This window comes from Crocuta crocuta, unplaced genomic scaffold, assembly GCF_008692635.1.
Source record: "Crocuta crocuta isolate KB4526 unplaced genomic scaffold, BGI_CrCroc_1.0 scaffold218, whole genome shotgun sequence".
NCBI lineage: Eukaryota > Metazoa > Chordata > Mammalia > Carnivora > Hyaenidae > Crocuta > Crocuta crocuta.
Genome location: NW_027533170.1, coordinates 8,297,775 through 8,315,175, shown reverse-complemented (window position 1 = coordinate 8,315,175; position 17,401 = coordinate 8,297,775). Strand labels below are relative to the sequence as shown.

The 17,401-nt window shown below is 51.5% G+C and overlaps 1 protein-coding gene across 1 annotated transcript in view; it reads left to right on the top strand.

Annotated features, from left to right (window-relative positions):
• Nucleotides 1–17,401, top strand: part of ADAMTS2 (ADAM metallopeptidase with thrombospondin type 1 motif 2) — a 235,338-nt gene that overhangs the window by 45,282 nt on the left and 172,655 nt on the right. The gene's annotated exons all lie outside the window — the stretch shown is intronic.

The window sequence follows — 17,401 nt, the reverse complement described above, 5'->3', positions numbered from 1 at the left end:
TCCATGCCTCCCTTCCTGAAGCTGGTCGGAGGCTGGCGGAACCCAGGGTCCTCACAGGAGCCCCTGAGCTAGGAGCCCAGGCTCCCTTGGAAGGGTGCTCACAGGCTAGGTGTGTCTTTCTACTCCCTCTAGCAAACCACCCCCCCTCCAAACACTGCCGTACGGCTCTCTGCTGCCTCTCCCTCTTAATGCCTCTGCTGGGTGAGGGGGCAGATGCGACCCTGTCTTAATTTGCTTCCCTTTTCCAGTGGGTGGGCCGGCTCCAAGTTCTGCATCGAATCCAGAATTCGGCATATTCAAGCCCAATGAACCCACGAGGGAGACACTTCAAATCCACTTCTCTTCCTTGGTTACTTAGGCAGTGCCCTGGGGAAGGAGGTCTGTGCACAGCTTTGTGTCAGGGTCAGGGTGGCATTTGTGAGCCATAGGGCAGCTCCCTCGTGGCCCCCCGTCCCAGCATGGGGTGGGGGAGGAGCCCATCTTTGGGGACAGCAGACCTGAGTAGGTCAGTCATAAAGCTGTTTGACCCTCAAAGAGCCATGTAACCTCTCTGAGCCTCATTTGTACAGTCTCTCAAATGGGAACAATGATAACTGAGCTAACTTTGCCTTCGTCATCTTATATTTATCCCTGAGCAACTCTGGCAGGTAGGCAACGTTGTGCCATTTTACGTGTGAATAACTGGCAAAAACAGGTCAACTGGCCTGGAAGTGACAGGGCAGTGATTTGATCTAGAAGCCCCACACAGGCCTCAGCTGGGCGTGATCCTGTCTTCCCCTCAGCCCAGTGGATTCAGGGACAGCACAGCCTGGTTGAGACTCAGAGCAATGCCCTCTATTTTCTGGAGTTTCTCCCTGAGGCAGCAGGGGCAGGTGAGACCCCCCAGAGCCTGGGCCCAGGTCACAGTTGGGCATTTTTGCAGCCAGGACCAACGTGTCCTTCCTGGCCAGGGCTACGTTCAGGGCTTTTGCTCTGTAGGAGCCTCTCTGGCTCTTTTAGCATCTTGGTTCTGGCTGTTTAGAGGAAGGGATTTCTCCAGAGCCCGAGCAGTAACACTTTATCTGTCTGCTGGCTTGCCGTTCCTAGACTCTTTTCTGAATTAAGGTTTATGTATGAGGACTTTCAGTAATATCATTATGTTTATTTGGATCTCGGCTTTGAAGTGCATTTTTGAGTGTGTACATCATTCCCCTCAGAATCAGGGCCTCTAAAAGGGATTTATCCCAAGTTCGAGAAACATTTGCTTCAGGCTGCGATACTAAAAAAAGAGCCTGTGTTCCATGCTGGGAGGTCATGGTCAGGGGAAGGGGACAAAAGATGTGTCAAAAGTGGCGTTTGCAGGGCACCTGGGTGGCTCAGTTGGTTAAGCGTCCAAATATTGATTGCAGCTCAGGTCTTAATCTCAGGGTTAGGAGTTCAGGCCCTGCATTGGGCTCCATGCTGGGCGTGGGGCCTACTTTAAAAAAAAAAAAAGGAAAAAAATGGCATTGGCAAAGACAATACCAGTGGGGTCTGTAACTGGACGTGATTATTCTTTCTTCCTTTTTTTTTTTTTGGTTGGTTTTATATTATGTTCACAACTGAAAATTATTTTTTTATGCCTACAAAATATATGCTTCTTGTGAACCAAGCACACCAAAGGGTAGAGGAGTATAAGGAAGAAAAAAACCATGAAATCCTACCGATTTGGCATAGCCAGCGTGAAAAGCAGAATGATGGTGCTCCCCCCTTCCCCCAGAGATCCCACATCCTGATCTGGGGCCTGCAGACATGAGAACAGGGAGCTAAGGCTGCCAGGTAGAAGGGAAGTTCGAACCAGCCAAGTTTATGAGAAGGAGACTATGCAGGCTTCTCTCTATGTAAGGCATCACAGGCATCTTAAACGTGGGAGAGGGGACGCAGCCAGAGGAGGTCAGAGTGAGAGAGAGAGAGATTTGAAAATGCTACCCTACTGGCTTAGAAGATGGAGGAAGGGCCCATGGGTGAAGGGACGCGGTGGCTTCTAGAAGCCAGATAAAGCCAGGAAACAGATTCTCTCCTAGATCTCTGGGAAGGAACTTAGCCCCACCATCACCTTGATTTAGCCCAATGAGACCCATATTGAATTTCTGACTTCTCTAACTGTAAAATAAGCGACGTGTCTTTACAATAATTCATCATGGGAACCATAGGAATGGACATAGCTATCACTGATATTTTGGGGACCATTTTCCATTTTTTTCACATGTATGTGGGTTTTTTTTTTCCAGAAATGGGGTCATATCCTACATGTTTTTGGTCTCTTTTCTACCTTTACTTTTAAAAATAATTTTTAGAGACAGAGTGCAAGTAGGGGAGGAGCAAAGAGAGAGGGAGACACAGAATCCAAAGCTGTCAGCACAGAGCCCCGACTCGGGGCTCAATTCACGAACCGTGAGATCATGACTTGAGCTGACATCAAATGCTTAACTGACTGAGCCACCCAGGCGCCCCTCTTTTCTAGCTTCTTGAGTGCTGACTTCATTTATTTTCATTCTATTCTGTAATTACGGAGCCCTGGAGGCTGTGAATTTGCTCCTGGCGACAGCTTTGGTCTCATCTGCAAATTTTGATAGGCTGAATTCTCACTGTCATTTTAAAAAATTATTTGAGGGGTGCCTGGGTGGCTCAGTCGGTTAAGCGGCCAACTTCAGCTCAGGTCATGATCTCACGGTTTGTGGGTTTGAGCCTTGCGTCGGGCTCTGTGCTGATGGCCTAAAGCCTGGACCCTGCTTCAGATTCTGTGTCCCTCTCGCTCTGCCCCTCCCCTGCTCACATTCTGTCTCTCTCTGTCTCAAAAATAAACACTTAAAAAATTTAAAAAAGATGTTTCACAGTATTTGAGCGTTTGCTTCCAATAGCCTGAGTTATTTAGAGGAAAATTTCAAAAGCTTTTGAGTGGTGGGGTGTTGTTGGGTTGTTCCTTAGGTGTTAATTCCTAGTACAACCCAAGCGTTTACAAGCTTCACCACCTGTGGGTTTAAATCCAAGTTTCCTTCACCCATTCAGTGACACCCACTTCTAACTAACCCAAACCCAGTTTCCTGCAAGGACCTACTTCCTCTGCCTCTACCCTCACCCTCTCAAACATTTTGGGGACACCTCTGGGTTCTTTCTCCATTCCAGGGAGCCTGTCTGCACCCTCCCGCCAGGCGTCTGGGCACCCAGTCTCCCGGCCAGCACCCTGGGCTCCGCAGAGCTTTGGGCAGCATCCACAGCTGCCAGAGTCCGGAGAAAGGATGAGAGCCGGTCTCCATGGAGACGCAGCAGGGACGCCCTGGTCTAGGCCAGCCATTCTGAGTTATGAGCATGGTGGATGACCTAGGTGCTCTGAGCCTTGGGGAGTGTCTGATATTGCCTTTGTCTCTGGCTGTTTGCTCAGCTTTGTAAATGTTAGGGGGCTTTCGAAGGGAATGCCTGTGCTGTATTACAAGGCCAGTGCGGTATGAGGGAACCTGTAGCCTCTGGTGCCATGGAAACCAGAGGGAGCCAGAGAGAAGCTGAGAAAGGACGGCACCAACGTCCCCAGTGGCCTGAGGGAGATGGGGCAGAGTCCCTGAGAGCCGAGTGTGAGGGACGGGAGATGTAGGTCGGGGAACAGCCTGCTGGGTGGGTATGAAGGGGGCAGAAGAGGTTCTGGCGGTAACCGGAGGGAGAAGCAGGGTCCTCTTGCTCAGAATTGGAGAGACAGACCCCCATGTGTTGCTGGCCCTGGAGAGGGGGTGGCTGAGGGACAAGGGATGTTGTAAGATTCTTGAGCAAGTCAGGCAAGTGCTGCAGTGTGGGCTGATTTGGCCTAGGGAGGGCTCCTCCACTGATTGAGGGGGTCACACTTCCAGCATCTTCATCAGCTGCGGGGTGGACAGTTGGGCGTTATGCCCTTATGATGCCAGGACCTAAGTGGAAGAGAGGTCCTGAGGGGTAGCCTAGGGGACAGTCCAGGCTCTGAATTTTGGGGCAGGCGGTGTGAGAAGGGCACAGTCAGGACCACGGCAGGCTCTACTGGGGGCTTTTGGTCAGCGTGGACAGGGGAGGAGCAGGTAGGGAACACCCCCCTTCCTGCCGTGGGCTTCTAGAGAAGCAGCGCCCAGTAGGGATCTAGGCTGCTCTGCTAGGCCAGCGGTGGGAGGCTGAGGGTGACAAATCAGGGCGGTCAGGCTGGGCTGGCCTGAAAGGCCAGGATCAATTCCTAGAAGTGTTTCCACGTGCTCTCAGTTGTGGCTGCCTTGTCCTTCCTCCCTTCATTCCTAAAACAACTTAAGCCCCTCTGCCCCAGTCAGGAGCCCAGCCGTCAGCCCGGGGAAGCTGCAAACCTTGTGACTGCAGCTCTTTCTCCCCACAAATTGTCAGTACAACAGGGGCCTCTTAGAGTCACTTCCCTCCTCTGGATCTGAATTCTCTTCTTGTGATGTTAGAGACACCCCACTTGCCGTGAGCACGTTTTTCTTGGCCCATCGCTTGGCATTTTTGCCCACCTTTTAAACAGCATGCTGCTTGTTCTTGTAAACTCCAGCTGAACCTCATCACAAGGAAAAAACATGTTTGTAGGACTCTATGAGGTGATGGATGTGAATTAAACTCACCGTGGTGATTATTTCACAGCGTAGGTGAACCAGGTCATTAGGTGGTACACGTTAAACCTGAGCAAGGCTGAATATCATATTACGTCCCAGTAAAACGGACAGGAGAAACCTCACACCGATCGATCCTTAACCACAAGGCTCACCCCATTGCCAGTTCTTAGTGATGCTTGTGAGGTTGCCATCACTCCTTGGCCTGCGTCTCTATGTGTGACTTGTCCCTTGCCACCCTCACGGGGCACACAGGAGCGCTGGTCTCAGCAGCCCCGCACGCTGAAGGACCTGCCACACGGCCCTGTCTCCACCGCCCTGTCTTCTGGTCCTTCCTCATCCATCCTGGACACCAGAGCCCACCTTCATGCTCAGGCTCCCCCGCCTCCCCAACTCCTGGCAGGACGGCCCCTCTCCGGCCCCCACCTGCCCGACGCTGCTCCCCACCTGTCCTGTAGCTTCCTTGATGGCCATTCTCCACGTCAGAATGGTCAGGCCCTGGGTTTCATTGCTCAGGAACGGGCTCCCGATCTGTCTCTGGACGTTCTGGAGGTTCCCAGCCCTGTCAGGAGCCTTGCCCTCTGTCCTCCACTTTTGCCTCTGCCGCCTGGTGTCTGGCTGAGGTCCCCCCAACCACAGGATGCAGTCTTTTGTCCCTTGTCTCCAGGCCTCCCACGAGCCCCCCCCCTAAATCCGGGCATTGTATGTGGCACGTGTGGTTCCTGGCTCCCCTCTTCTCCCCAGCTGCACGTGGGGCTTGACCCCATCCTCCTCTGGCTATGCCTTCTCCTCCGGGCTGTCGTGACCATCCTCCAGCAGCTGATGGCTTGAGCAGCTTTCCTGGGGTCCGGTCCTGTCCACATGGCTGCGTGGCCCCTCACGGCTGTCCCTCGAGAGCCACAACTCTAAAATAGAAGCCTTGGCCCCTCCTTCCCAGGCTCCCCATCCTCAGCCCCCAAATCAAAACAGAGCAAGAAGGCCTCAGGCGTGCCTCTGTCCCCTGGGCTTTCACCATCTCGGTAAAGACCACCCACAGTGCAGGGGCCTCACGGGGAAGCTTGGCCTCGGTATCAGTGCTTCTTGCCACCCCAGGCCTCAGCCAGAATCTTCCCTTCCTTCGGGTCCCAGCAAAGATTTGCCCAATTAGTGATGAAAATGTTTTTGTCTCGTCTTTGGCTGTCTGGGCTGTTTTCTTCATTTGTCTCTTTTTGTAGTGACTTTGAAGATATGTATCCTATTTTTCTTTCGCTAACCATTAGCTTTCAAGTTTTAAAACCTTCCTAAACTTAAGTTTCTCTAAGACTCACCACCAGAAGCCAGACGTTAACCGTGGATGCTTTCTGTTCAAGAGGACAGGAGCACCTCACTCCCAACCGTATATAAACCAAACTGATTTTATAGATTTTTTTTAAATATAGATTTGGGCTTCTCACACTTAACACTACTGGGTTTGTTTTTTGTTTGTTTTGTCTTGTTTGTTTTCAAATAATGTGTCTTCTGTTTTAAGAGTTGTTTCTGATTTTTGTATTAAGTTTCATAACCATTTTCTGGATGATTTAGACCTGACTGGTCCCAGGCCATCGTTTGCTGTGTTGCTTCTGGGCCTGAGCCTTCCCTGTCTGCGTGTCCTTTATTCTTGTTGCTTCCCCAGCTGGCCAGGGCCTTTGGGGTGGTGAGGTACTCCTTATGTAGCCAGGACAGCAGCCTTTGCTGGGAGTGATGTCCTCAGCAGGAGGTGGCTTGGCAGGCCTATGGGCTGTGTGCATGGTCTTCTGGACCATGGCCTAGAAAGCTGTTTCCTCTCAGAAAGGGGCATCCTGTGCTGGAGTGTCCTTCATTCTCCCTAGGCTGGCCTCCTCTCAAGATCTATGGTCTGCGCACCCCCTTGTTCCCAGAACTGACCCATTCAGCTGTTGCAGTTGGAAGAGATGTTTAGGGTGTGTGTGCAGAGGTTGACTTTGATAGGCTGTTCCTAAATTGCTTCCAGAGCATCCTACCCTGACTCTTTCCTCCTGGTGGGACCTGCAGCAGCAATAGGAGGGGCTCAGGTGCCTGCCTCAGAGTGTTCTGGAAGGCCTTGAATTCTGTCTGCTGGAGCATCATGGTTGCAGGGAGCAGGCTAACCTGTGTGCTTCAGGGCAGGAGTCAGGCCGGGTGTGGGGATCCCATCGGGAGCCCTGGTTTTGGAGCAGAAACCAACGGACCGTAGCAGGAGCTCTCCGGGCCCGCCCCCTGCACCGTTCCCCTGGGAGACGGTAGTGATGAGCCGACAGAAAGGGTCTCCATGCTGGACGTCTGCACGTGGACCTTCTTTTCTTCCTTCTCTAGACTCTCTTGGTGGTTTTCCGCATCTGCCATGGGAGAGAATTATCGCACCGGGTGTCTACAAAACCCATGTTTCTTCAACTTTGCAGGAATTGAGGGATTTGGGGGGATAAACTTGACATTTCCTGCCCACTCTAGAAGCTGGCCCCTCTCCACGTGGCCGGCAAGCCTTCCTCGGAAGCCGAGAGCTCTGCGTCGAGGCCACCTTGCGGATACAGCTGGGCTCGCAGGGCTATAGGTGCTATAGCAGCCCTGCCGCAGCAGGGCTATAGGTGGGGACAGGGCCAGGGCCTGGGAAGAGTCTGTGGTTCTGAGGGCTCGGGGCCTCAGGGTCAGGGCAGTCAGGCCTGCTTGGCACCCCGGGGCTGAACTAGGGCCTGCTGGGATAGTGCTCAGAGCCTAGAGGGAGCTTCTAACTGGTCTAATTTCTGACCTGTAAATAAAGCCTGCAAGAATAAGAGGCTCCTCAAGTGTGAATCGGCTAATTAGCCTGACTTACTTAGAGGGACGCATAGCAACCCAGCCACCTTTGTGAGGATTAGCACTTTTTGAGCAAGTGTGAGTCTGTCAGGGCAAAGCAACACAAAGTTGTGTCTCTTATTTTGGGAGAGCAGAGGGATGCTGGGCCAGACTGCCCCCCCACATCCACCCACCAAAGTAAACAAGGAGGGGGGCTGCCGCTTAGCACTTGCTCTGAGTGCGAGCGAGAAACCACGGGCCCTCACGGGTGACTCATGGTGCCTGGGACCACAGGAAGGATGGCTCGGGAGACTATGGGCAGAGCCAGCATGCAGACTGCCTCTGGAAGGCAGAGACAGAGGTCGGGTAGCGTCCGACTTCTCTTTGATGGCGACCCAGCTCCTCTTTCAACAACAGTGACCCACAGAAACTGATCCCGGCTCCCTTAAGCAGAAGAGAATTAAAGGCAAGCCATGGAGGGGGGAGGTGCATCTGGGGATGAAGTTTGGAAATGGGGTTACTTAGAGGACCCTAGCCAGGGCCTCAGGAAACTCTGTGGGCAGTGGTCTGGACTCTGGCGGGGGTGGGGGCTTTGGTGGCTACACGGTGGTTCTGTACATTCCAGGAAGTGTGTGTTATCTTGGGCGAGCTGATGCCCCCCCCCCCCACCACACAGACTCCTTATTCACAGTCCTTCTAGACTGTTCCCAGAAGCACAGCTGTCCCTAGGGTGTGCCAGGGTTCCAGACAAATATTTTTTGCAGGGCCCCTATCTATATAAAACAATTTGATTAAAAACGTATTACAAGATGCGTGAGCCCTTGGGGAGTACTGTGATGTATTGATGCAGATTTAGGGGAGAAGAGGCGCTCACCTGTTCATGTACTGTCCCTTCAGCACCCGCAAAAATCCTTCTTGATGCACCATCTCTTTCTTCAGGTCCAGAAACCACATCTCTGTGTTCCTTATTGTCAAGTATGCTGGTCCTGGCTAGTTTTGTGTTTATATTTCCCACAGCGGGAAAACAGGGTGGCAGTGTGGTTAATTACTCACAATGCGTGGCTCTCTGGAACCTGTCCGTATAGGGACACGGTGCTTCTCTTGCCTCTGCACTCCCGAATCCCATATACTAAGTGGTGCTTATAGTACATCTCCTGGCCCGGTTTCGTCCACCTGCCTAGGAATGCTGGCTGCTATGACTTCTAAGGGGTTACCATTCTTGCGTGATGATGAAGCAGGAAACGTGAGCCCTTGTTTGTTTGTGGTCCTGTCACATCTGCCACTTGGAACTCTGTAGTGCACGTGAAGAGTAACACGTCTTCAGCTGTGCCCTCCTTGAAGTCTTAGGCTGCACTCACACGACGTGAGCGCTCGGCATGGAGCACAGCCCTGTGCTAAGCACGCCGTCACCAGCAAGGCCCCATTTGTTCAAAACATGCCACCCCTTTGCAGGCCAGCATGGAAGAGAGGTGGCATCCAGCATCTCTTGGAGGCAGGAGGGGACACAGAGCAATATCTCCAAGAGCCTCAGAGCCCACGGGCACAGCCATCCCGCAGAACTGCTCTTAGGTGGCTTGGAGCCCGCGAGGGCATGTGGCCACCACCTGGGGCGCACAGGGTGAAGGATGCCTGCTGCTGTCTGCCCCTGCACTGGCTGCCGCAAACCAGGGGCGGCACCACAGCTGGGGCACGGACGGCTGTGAGCCAACGCACAAGCCCGTACGTGTGGCCCCAGCTCATGGCCAGATCCTAGGCATCGGAGCCCAGAGCACTGAATGTACTCTGTGTCTGATGTGAGTGACAGTCACCATAACAGAGGTGTCAGCACTGCTCTGGCGGCTCAGTCCCACATGTGTCCATGAGCGAAATACCCCTTTGGCCAGTGGGGGTGGCTTGCTTGGTCAAGACCCTGGGGCCACCTAGCAGGTGTGGATCCTGGAGCTCCTGGGACATCTGATGGGCCCCATGTACCATTTGGAGGGTTGGAGGGTCCTCAAGAGGGCAACAGGGCACGTGTGGGTACAAGTCAGGTGGGGCTTCCGTTCAAGGCCACTGCTTTGGCCATCTCATTTTTCTTGGCATTTCTGGAAGGCGCTGGGGACGCAGCAGCCAAGCCCGGTGCCTCTGCTCCGGGGCCGGGGGGTGGCCGGTACGTGCCCAGCAAGCAACCAGTGAACGATGAAGACTGCACCAGCCAGAGGGTGCCGAGAGTGGCCTCAGGTGCAGTTTTACTTTTATGTGTTTAAAGTTTTTATTTAAAAATTAACTTGAGACCCAGAGCAAAGTAGCAAAAACAGCACAGAGATAGTCCCTTCACCCAGTTTCCTCTGGTGTTCACATCTAACCACAGCAAGAATGGAAGCCAGGAGGTTCACATGGATATGGTGTTATTCTCCCACTCAGGCTGCATCTGGATTCTACCCTTGTTCCAACTCCCGGCCTTTTTCTGGCTCAGGATCCCATGCAGGATTCCTACGTGGGATTTAGTAGTTGTGTCTCCTTGGCTTTCTCCAGATAGTTCCTCGATTTGTCTTTCCTGACCCGGCTACTTCTTTTTTTTTAAGTTTATTTATTTTGAGAGAGAGAGAGAGACAGCATGAGTGGGGGAGGGGTGGAGACAGGTAGAGAGAATCCCAAGCAGACTCTGCGCTGTCATCACAGAGCCCAACACAGGGCTCAATCCCACGAAGCCGTGAGATCATGACCTGAGCTGAAACCAAGAGTTGGACGGTTTAACGACTGAGCCTCCCAAGGCACCCCTGACCGGGCCACCTCTGAAGAGGATGGTTCGGTTATTCTGTAGGATAGGCCCCCACATGGGTTTGTCTGATGTTTCCTCAGGTCAGATTGAGTTTATGTGTTTGGGGCAGGAACGTCACAGAACTTTCGTGTGCTTTGGGGTGTGCGACATCAGGATATGTGATGTTGAACTGTCTTGCTTTAGGCAGGAGTGACCGTCTTCCCTCTGAGACCTCCGCCTTCGTCTGCAGGGTTCTCCCCTGGAAACTTACTGCTTTTATTATTCTAATTCATATATGTCTTTTAGGAAGGTATTTTGAGATGATGCAAACATGCTATTTATGAGAATACTTTCTCACACCGATTTTTAGCATCATTAGGTGATTCTTACCTGTGGTGTTCCTTCCTGGGGTATTTCGAATGGTGATTTTGTATCTCCATTGTTGCTTCCACTTTGATTGATTGAATCCCCTGTGAGGAGGAGCTGCCCCTCCTGCCCCCACTTGTTACTCAATTTTTATTTATGCCAGTATGAACTTGCAGATGTTTATTTTATTCTGTGGATTATAATCCATTACTATCATTATTTATTGTTTTGCTCCAATTATCGCAGATTTGGCAAGTGAGATTGGACCCTCTGGCCTTTTGCCATGCTTGGGTGTGATTAAAAATATTTTGTTTTTGTTTCATTGTGGTAAAATACACTTAATGTAAAATTTAACCATTTTCACTTGGATGGAATTAAGGACATTCACACAGTTGGGCAACCACTTCCCCCATCCATCCCAGAACTCTTCCCATTTTGGGGAACTGAAACTGTCTCCAGTAAATACTAACGCCCCCATCGGCCATCCCCCTCTCCCTGGCCCCTGGCAGCCCCTGTTCCCTTTTCTGTGTCTGTGAACGTGGCTCTCTAGTACTCCAGGGTACTCTAGTACTCTAGTATGATAAGCGGAATCATACGCTGTGACTGGCATATTTCACTCAGCATAATGCCGTCAAGGTTCATCCGTGTTGTAGCATACTGCAGAATTTCCTTTAGTTTTCAGGGCGAATTGTATTCCTCCACATGAATATACTACATTATGCTTGTTTATTCCTCTGTCGGTAGACACTTGGGTTGCTTCCACGCCTCCACTGTTTGTAGATAATGCTGCTGTGAACGTGGGTGTCCAAACATCCCCTTGACGCCCTGCTTTCGGTTCTTTTGGGCAAATACCTGGAAGTGGAATGGCTGGGCCATCTGGCGATTGTATTTTTAATTTTTGGAGGAGCTGCCATACTGTTTTCCACAGTGGCTGCACCTGGGCTGGTGAGGCCAGCCGGCCCTGAAGGAGGGGGTGCTGTTGTGGGTGGAGCCCCGAAGGAGGAGTGACTGCAAGTCTTCTCTTGGGGACAGCCTGGGGGCGGGGGGACTGTGGTCTGAAGCCACCTGGTCTGGGGCTGCCACCAGCTCACCTGCCCAGCTTCCAGCGGAGACTCCAAGAGCCCAAGTTCATTACTGCTGGTGGCCTGGGTGTTGCCATGTGTGGACACTGTGCAGTGCCAGGGGCATCTGTTGGGGGATGGATTTGGAGGAGGAGGGGTACCAGACATTTGCCTGATGTCACCTTTCTCACCCCCGGGGGACTCTGCGATTGTCTCCTACTAGGAGGCCCTGGTGGCCTGGTCCCCTGCAGGGACTAGGAACTCAAGGGGCACCTGATCCCATGTGTCATCCTTCCCTGAGTGCCCTGCAGTGTCCAGTGACAGTGGCCCCACTGAGCCTGCCTTTACTCCAGTTGTAGTGCTCTTGGTCACTGCTGGCCTTGTCATTCTGGCTCCCATCTAGGCTCCTGCAACCCACAGAAGGGCCCAGGGCCACGTGGGCCGCCGTCCTGGGCCTGGAATTCATAAACATTCTGAGGTTGCTGGTGCTAGAGCCCAGTACTTTACCCCGGATCCACATTTGACAAGTGAGGACACAGCATGGGGAGCGTCTGAAGGCCTGCAGAGCACCCTGGCCACGGCCCAGAGAACCTGGCCCTTCTAGCCCCATCTCTTCCCATAAATAAACCAGACAAGATCCTTCGTCAGATGGCGTGGCCTGATTTTTGTTTTGGGAAATCTGGACTAGAAGGGGCAGCAGAGAGCCTCAGGAACCTGGGAGGGCTGCCGGCCCAGGAGCGGCAGCTGGGCAGGCGGGCAGAGGACGGTCGGGGGTCAGCCTGCCCTGGATACCGTGGCAGGCCCTAGAGACCCGAGCAGGGAAAGAAGCCGGTTTTGAAGGAAACCAGAGTCGGGCGGGGTGCCAGGCTATCTGTGCATGCGAGGACTGAGATGTCCGGAAAGGGGCTGGTGGCTCAGGGACCCAGGGAAGGGATGGCCCGTGGTGAAAAGTGAAAGCCAGGCTCCTTTGCCTGGGAAACTTCCAGACCTGGCCACTTAGCACATGTGGACACAGAGGACAGACCTCGTGTATTCCCAGACTCACCCTCTCAATACTTCCTTCTACCTCTGGGAGAAACTGAGGCTTATAGAGAGAGGAAGGCTGAGCCAGCATCGCACAGTGAAGCTTGCATTTTTTTCCCCTCCAGGGTTTTTGTGTCTGCTCTATCTCTGTGGGGCATATTGTTGGCCAGCGCATCTTCCCTAGCATCCCTGCTTCCTGCTGTGGCCTTGACCGCAGCCCTGTCCTCATCCCGACCAGACTTGTGTTAAGGGGATTTCAGGTTGAGGCTGCAGACTTCCTGTGGGGGCTAGCTGATCCACAGCCAGTATCCTAGCAGCCCTGCACACCAAACCAGTCTTCATCCACCAGCCGGACCACTGGACCCTTGGTGAGCCCTCCTGGAGGAGCAGGACACTGCCTCCTGGACCCAGGGACTTGGAGCATCCTCCCTGGAAAGGGTGTCGCATCTTTGATCATGCTGCTCATCTAGAATTGCGTTCCCTTCCAGCAACTGTGTAGGTTCAGCCTTGGGATTCCCAGCAGATTCTGGGGTGCTGTGACCATGTGAAGAGCCCCGTGGCAGGAGTCCTAGCTGACCCCTGGGGGCTAGAACCAGCCTCTCTGCAGGAATGGAGTATAGATGCCAGCCTAGAGCTGCCCCCAGTGGGGCTCTGGAGTGGGGCTCCTGCTATCCCCAGAGAGGGGGGTTGGAAGGCATTCTCTTCCCCCTGGGCCCATACTCACTGCTCTGTGTCAGAGGGGCTGGAGTGTCCACTCTAGGAGGGAGAGCACCAGGAGACCCACACACCCAGCCTTCGGCGTGCTTTGATTTTGTGGGAGTCCTATCTTTCTCTTTCTTTGATTCAGCGGGTGACCTGCCTGGGTGGTGCCCTTCTTTCCTGCTGTCTGAAGTACTTCCTGGGCAGCAGTCCCACCCAGCTCTGTCATTTCAGGACCCAGGGACCATCCCACCCCCACCCCAAGCACCCCTGGTAGCAACCAGCACCATGTCTAGGTGGTGTTGGAGCATAGAGGCTATTCTGGGCTGCACTGTGTCCCCACCCCTTATTCATATTATCAGAGCCCTAGCCCCAGTACCTCAGAACGTGACTGCATTTGGAGATTGGGCTTTTCCAGGGATTAAGTTCAAATGAGGTCACATTGGGTTCAACGTGACCGGCATCCTTATAAGAGGGGGAAATTTGGGCACAGAGATACACAAGAGTGACCATGTGAGGATACAAGGAAAAGGGAGCTTATCTACAAGCCAAGGAGAGGAGGCCTCTGGATAAACCAGCCCTGTAACACCTTGATCTTGGTCTTCCAGCCTCCAGACTGTGAGAAAGTAAATTCTGTTGTTGAAGTGGCCCAGACTATTTGTACTTTGTTGTGGCAGCCTGAGCAGACTAAGACTGGGGTCCCGGAAGTGGCATTGGCTCTGCTGTTTTGGGGGAAGGTGTGTTGGCAGCTTCTTCTTAGAGCTTCAGCAGGTGCAGAGTGAGCCAGTGTGAATGCCAGGGATGGTCCTGGGGTCATCAGGCCTGTGGGTTCTACAGTAGGACTTTGTGGGCTTTGCTCACCAGGGTGAATCTTCTGGGGTCTGGGATGGCTGGGTGTAGTGTCTGTAGGGTCTGGGGTCCTAGGGGTGTGCATGGCTGGTGACACTTTGGCCCAAGGTCCCTGCCATCAGTTAACATAGCTCATGGAGGTGTTAGCCCCCTCACACTGATCTTCAGTACCCTAAATATACATATTTAGGAAAAATGCATACATTGGTGCTGCTAGACAAGCACCCCTGCCCCCCAGCACTATGACCAACCCCTGCAGTTTCCTTCTCCAGGCTTGGGATGGAGGAGCTCAGGAGTGCTGGTCCCCAGCCAAGTCAGAAGTCGGGAGGAAGGGTGGATATGCACGGCCTTCCGAGGAGTCAGGGAGACCTGATGGGACAGTAGGGCAAAGGTGTTAGATTCCAGTTGGTGTGAGTATTGTGTGGACTGGGTTGTCCTGGGGCAAATGCCAGCCAAGGGAAGGGGCTGGTGGCAGGACCTTGAACGAGGAACTTGGGCCTTATTCTGTGAGCTCTCCTCCACCTCACACCTCCAGGCCACAGTCTTCCGGGTCCTGGCTGGTGAGATATGGGAGTTCAGAAGGAAAAATTCCACTTTCCGATATTTTGGGAAATGTTCCTACAGCAAGAGTCATTTTTCTTCTTTAGTGGAGAGCGCCCTGTTATTTATGTGAATGTTAATTTGTGACTGGGGACATTCCCCGATGCAGTCTTCTTGTTGATCGAGACCTGGGAAATGTCAGTTGGAGCATCTGTCAGGGACGGGTGTCAGTTCTTGTGATAAATGGGCAGGCCCGCCATCATCCCAGGGTCTGAGCCTGACCCACTGACCTCTCTGTCCTGGACAGGCTGGGAGGCCAGCCCCACTTCCTGGAGGCCCTCGCTGGTGCTGGCATGCTCAAGGGCTGAGTATGGGATAGTCTGGACTTTTACAGGCTGGACAGGCCACCTCCCACAGAGTCACCCTGGTGCTGTCTCCTTTAACGGGAAGACTGACAGGCCAGCCCCTGCCTGTGCTGGCTCCCTGGGAGGCTGTCTTGCCGGCATCTTGTTTATCCTTTTTTTATTCCCTTATCTTCCCCTCTTTACCCTCACCCTCTCCCTGCTTCTTTCTTCGTACACATCGTTTTGATATAAGCCCTTTGTAAACATCTCAAGTACAGAAAATACTAATGAAAAAGCAAAACCCACCCCAGACCTTCACACTGTTAACTCTTTGTCACACGTATTTCCAGACCCTTCTCATTTCGTGTTACTAATCATGATAACTGGCTAGCGTGCTAGGCACTGTGCTGAGTGCTGTTATCACATTTAACCCTCACACCAAGTGTGTGCAAATCCTGTTTTTCTCAGCACCACTGAAGCTCCAGGTCTACACGGTTCCCCAGTGCTGAGGTCAGCATTTGAATCGAAGCAGAGTGACTTGCAGGCCATGCCCTGATTTGTTAGGCTGTGAGGACATTCAGCACACAGATATATGTGACATTATAGAAGGGCATCGTACTGGTTGCTGGCCCTGCCTTTCTTAGTCAGAAGTTGCCTTTCTTAGTTGTCCCTTAACTGGCAAAAAGTCCCATCTGTGAAACTCTTTAGACCTACCATAGATTTGTAAAATTTGTAACTTTTTTACAAGTCAGGAGATTTTTGAAAGCAATCTGACCATTTACGTTTATTGTTATAACAGATATGTTTGTTGTTACTTCTGTCATCTTATTTGCATTTTCTGTTTTTACGTCCGTATTTTGTTTTTTCCAGTCTTAACATATTTTCTCCATGATCTATTCTCCTTCATCTCCAGTCATTTGGAGCATATATATTAGTTTTACAGGTTGTGGCTTTTACAACTTCAAATAGGATTCTGAAACCAGTGTTTATCAACTTTAGCAGCTTATAAGTAACTGTTGACCCCTCTACGGAAGATTAAGAAATTAAATGCAATTAAACCACTTCTTTTGTCCTTCTGTACCCCCTCTTTCATTTTTATCAAGTTGTTTGACAGTTTTTGCCCCAACTTATTAAAGTTGAATGAGAAATTATTTTTACATCACATAACTTCCCTTTCCAGAGTGTAAGGTAAATGACATCTGGTTTGTAATCATAATTACAAACAAGTGGAATGGATGCAGAGGCCAGTTTGGGTACTTTCAACCTGTGATTTCCCCATTTGTGGGAACTTGATTTTGAAATCAAGCCCCAGTTGCATAAAGCAGCAGGCAAGGAAAGGTAGGGAGGGGTGTAAAGCAGAGCTGAGGCAGATGCTGTGGAGAAGATTCTGTCCAGCAGCAGAGGTGGGGCACAGCGCCTCTACGTCCCCTGCTCTGGAGGCTCTGACTTGCTGGAGGTCACACACCTGGTTAGTTTGCAGACCTAGGGCTTCCATCCCAATCTTTTGGTGTCTAAAGCAGTGTACTCTGTAGGCAGGTGTTCCCTAAGTGTTCAGCAAAAGAGATGGAGGAATGTGGTACCAAACATGACATTGACAAACACTGAATCCTAGCAAAATCCCAGCTGGCTTCTTGGCAGAAGTCGACAAGGTGATCCTAAAGTTCATATGGAAATACAAGAGACCCAAAATAGCCAAAACAGCATTGAAAAAGAAGAACAGAGTTAGAAAACTCACACTTTCTGATTTTAAAACTTAACTAAGAAACTACGGCAATCAAGACTGTGTGGTACTGACAGAGGGATAGATGTACAGATCAATGAGGCAGAACCGAGAATCCAAAAATAAACCCTCATGTTGATTTTTGACAAGAGGGCCAAGACAGTTCAATGGAGGAAGAAACAGTCTCGTTGGCCAGTGGCTCTGGGACAGTTGGACACCCACATGCAAAAGGATGAATTTGGACCCCTGCCTCATACCCTATAAAAAATTAACTCAAAATAAATCTTAGATCTAAAGATAAGAGCTAACGCTGGAAACCTCTTAACAAATTGAGGAGTAGGCCTTCATTATTTTGGGTTATCCAGAGCTTCGATATGAGACCAGAAGTACAAACGACAAAAGAAAAATAAGTGGGACTTTATGAATGTCCTTTACAACTTCAAGGAACATTGTCAAGAGAGTGAAGACAGCTTACAGAATGAGAGGAAATGCCTGCAAATCACGGGTCCAGTAGGGACTTGTATTTAGATTATGTGAAGAACTCTTATGAGTCAGGGGAAAGACAAAAATAATCTAGTTGCAAAATGAGCAATGGGGGTCTGAACATTTTTCCAAAGAAGAGAAACAGATGGCCAATAAGCACATGAAAAGATTTGTAAAGTCATTTGTCATCTGGGAAATTCAGA